The sequence below is a fragment of the Rutidosis leptorrhynchoides genome, chromosome 5, assembly GCF_046630445.1.
Source record: "Rutidosis leptorrhynchoides isolate AG116_Rl617_1_P2 chromosome 5, CSIRO_AGI_Rlap_v1, whole genome shotgun sequence".
In the NCBI taxonomy this organism is placed as follows: Eukaryota; Viridiplantae; Streptophyta; class Magnoliopsida; order Asterales; family Asteraceae; genus Rutidosis; species Rutidosis leptorrhynchoides.
Window position 1 is genome coordinate 248,371,670 of NC_092337.1, and position 3,971 is coordinate 248,375,640.

A 3,971-nucleotide genomic window follows, 5' to 3' on the forward strand; every position below is an offset into this window, starting at 1 on the left:
CCCAATGTTCCTAGTGTATCTCACACTTAGGGGTTTTAGTTAAAGATTTGGGAATATTTATCTAGTGTTTATTTGGGTAGGAATCCTACACTTAGTGATAAGCTAGGACGTGGCATAATTAAAAATTGAAAGCGAGTAGTGAGGAGAAAGGAGTACCCCTAGCGGATGGTTGCTTGTGAAAAATTGGTTAGCTTGGCAATCTTGGAAGTTATGTCCTTTATTGATCGGCTCATTTGTCATCCTTTATTCTTCTACTCTACTTTATTGCACGGGTTGTCTCCTCAGAAGCGATTTTGTTTAAGTTCGTTGGATCGACCATAGTAACGCCTAAAAGGCAGACATTCCCCTCTGGTAGTTGTAGTCATGGTCTTCTCGAGGGAATGTGAGTCTTGGTGGATAGATTCGAAGAAAGTGCCGGACTAAAAGTGGTAGCAGATCCGGTATATCTCTTGAATATCTTCTGAAGGAGAGTTAATGTGCAGTTTCAGCTCGTGACAAATCTTGAAGTCCGATGAGAATATGGTCCACGGCTCAGCTGATTGATCCATGAATGTCAATCATCAACGTCGTGCTTGTGGTGATTGTCTCTCTGACGGGATGTTAATTTCAGAGGTCTTCAAATAGTGTCAGAAATTGTATCTTCAGTATTTCAAAATCTTCTGAACGGTGATCTCCACAGTAGGAGTCTGTAGCTTTGCACAAATTTTTCAAGAAGCGAAGCTAAAAAGAAGTGAAAAGCAATCCTGATCTAAGCATTAGTGTCACTGTCTTAGAGTATATCTCCCGACATCCAGCTTTGAATGTGAAACTAGGATCCGTGGAAGATACGTGCTATCTATTTCGTAACATAAGTGGCAATGTTGACTCGGTCTGGTTCTATATGTGAGAATGGATTTTTGTGCCTCCCTTCTTCTCCTACTACGTCTCGTAACTGCTTGATAATTAGATCAGCGTGGTGATCAATTGTAACGTAAATCACTAGCCTGTTTGGTGTGCTTTCAAAATTATCTCTTTCCAAGAGAGCGAAGAGGCTGTGAATATCTTCGATCATTTACGAATCAGAGTGATAAGTCGGGCGACCGGTGGAAAGTTCGATATGCTTCCGGATGAGAGTCAGTAGTGCTCGTTGGTTTTGCTGAGAACGAAAGTGCAGATCCGGCTAAGGTGTTGTAAACCTTAAAGTAATTGATTTTCTGATCTCGAAAAAATCTTGTCTCGAGAATAGTACGAACCACTGAATTGTGCTCTCGTTGCCTTTCTTCATGGTAGATATGATCATGAAGATTATTGATAAAGTCTTGAATGCGACCTTCTAAGATTTCAACGTTATTATATTCTCTCTCTAGATATGGGTTGTATTCATCTTCAATAGCCTTGATCCATTCCTTTAAGCGTGGTGTGAAATTAACTGTTGGTTTACGGATGGCTTCGAGAATATCTTCAAATTCATCGGTGTCATTGATGAAGGTTATCATGTTGGCATGATTAGATATGATTGGAATCCGATCTGGAGAAGAGTCTGGCTCCTCTTGATCTGGTGTGGGTGGAGAATATGAATCATCCAGAATGTCTTCATTTTCCTCGTCATCATCGGTATAGTTTTCTTCTGTGGATTCTTTTGATGAACGGGTTTCTTCAGTATTCTGGTGTTTCACTTCGACACTTGCAGGATCAATCTCTATATCTTTAACCTCAGCCTTATCAGTTTTCTTCTTGAATCGAATAATTAAACTGTGATCCTCTGTCTCTAGCCTCATTAATTCTTCGTGACGATTGGGATTTGCTTCCAAGCTTAGAGAAGGTTCTATCGCAGTTTCTTTTACATCTCCCATTTCCTCTTCTTCCTCGAATTCTTCCTCTTCGTCTATTTCTTCGTTGGGATCCTCTTCTTCCATTTCTGGGTCGTCAGTAGACTGTGATTCAACACCCTTTTCGATATCAACGGCTGGTGGTGGGGACTCATCATCGGAAGTGATCCGTCTGGTGGAAATAGCAAACATCTCTGCCTGTCCAGAAAGATCGGTAGGTCAATCAATTTTGAAGGTAACACTCTCCCCATGTGATCGCAAGATCAAGGTTTGATTTTACACATCAATGGCAGTCCTAGCCGTGTTTATTAAAGGTCTCCTTAGTACTATTGGCGTATGTAGGTCTTCCTTAATCTCCATCACTACGAAATCCATAGGATACAAGAATTTGTTGACTTTCACCAAGACATTCTCAACTATGCCTTTAGGATATCGAATTGTGTGATCGGAAAGTTGGAATCTCATTTTGGTTGGTGATAAGTCCCCTAACTCTAATATCTTTTAGAGAGAGTAGGGGATTAGGTTGATACTTGCTCCTAAATCTGCTAGCGCATCAATGGTTCCAGATTGGTAGATTGATCACTGGAAAATGAATCGGTCCATATCTCTTAGTTTCTTTGGTAGAGAATTTTTGAGTAATGGCGAGCATTCTTCACTCAGTGGAATTTTGTTGAAATATGGTGTCCTTTTCTTTGTAGAGAGAAGCCTTCAGATGTATCTCTTCTGGTTGGGAACTTTAGACAAGGTGTCTAGGAATCTTTCGTCAAGTTTATAGGTATCAAGCTTGGATGGTTCTTCTAGTAGCCTTCCAGGATAAGGTACGCGAACTGGAGTTTGAGTGGGCACCTTCTGAGTATATGTCGATTTTTTCTTAAGCCTAGCTGACCTTCTCCATGGTTCTTCCTTTGGGATTATGGAGTCTATTTTCTTAGCTTCCTCTATGTGGGGATTTTTAATAGTATTACTAGGTAATCTTCCTTGTGGTCGGGTTTCAAGGCGTTGTGATAACTGTCCGAGCTGCGTTTCTAGACTTTTTAGTAGAGCCAATTGGTTTCGCATGAGTATCTCTGTCTAGTCTTGTCTAGACGAGATTCTCCGATTTAGCTGTTGTTTCTCCTTGAATGAACTGAGTCAATTGATCATGAGTCCTGATAGCAGGGTTAGTTACTTTCGTAATTTGGGTGGTTGGGGAATATTCCTCAGCTGGTGGTCCAGTGAGTGGAAGTGGTTGATCGTTGGTCAATTGAGATTGTTGGGGTGGATAAGGTGGGTAACGATAGCTAAAAGGCTGGTTGTTTCTTTGAAATTGGTTAGCCCTAGGTGTTTGATTGAATCCGAGATTTGATTAAAGAGCTGGGTATTGAACGTAATAGACTGAACCATCAGGATTCTCTACTTAACTTGATATTCTTCAGTGGGTTGCGGGTTAGTACAATTAACACAGGCCTGAGCCTAGTTAACCTGCTGTGGCTGCGTCTTCAATTCTCCGAGTTGTTTGGCAAGAGACTCCATCTTGTCTGTGAGGAATTTGAAGAGAGTGTGGCAGATGATGAGGTTGACTTACCACTGTTCCAGTCATGATGATGCATTGTCATGTTCTCGAGCAACTCCCATGCTTCGTCTGTGGTTTGGTTCACTAGATTTCCTTGAGCTGCTGCATCGGTCGTCGTCCTATGATTTACCGTAAGACCATTGTAGAAGGTACAAATTTGGACTGACCGTTCTAGCTGGTGATTAGGGCATTTCTTCATCAAGGTTTTGAATCGCTCCCATGCAGTGTAAAGAGATTCATCATAACTTTGTTTAAAGTTAATGATGTCATTCTTAAGCTTTATTTGTTTAGAAGGAGGGAAATATTTGATTAAGAATTTAGTAGCCATCTCCGTCCATGACGTGATAGAATCTTTTTTCGGTCCTTCAAACCATATTTGTGCATGATGAGTGAGAGAATAGGGGAAAAAGTATAGCCGGACAATATATTGTCCTATCCCTGGCTGTTTGTAGGAGTTCGAAAGAGATATGAATTTATCAAGGTGAGAGTTAGGATCGTCATTCGGTAGTCCATGAAATTGACAGCTATTTTGGATGAGCTGTATAATGTGATGCTTTAACCCGAACGAGTGTCCTTGATGTGTCAAAAGTGTGTGCAGTAATGTGTCTCTT

At 40.9% G+C, this 3,971-nt stretch overlaps 1 non-coding gene across 1 annotated transcript; it reads left to right on the forward strand.

The window, feature by feature from the left end:
• The first annotated feature begins 3,533 nt into the window (after positions 1–3,533).
• LOC139851033 (small nucleolar RNA R71) lies at positions 3,534–3,639 on the forward strand. The gene has a single exon (XR_011760397.1). It is a non-coding gene; the product is annotated as a small nucleolar RNA R71 (small nucleolar RNA).
• The last annotated feature ends 332 nt before the right edge of the window (positions 3,640–3,971 follow it).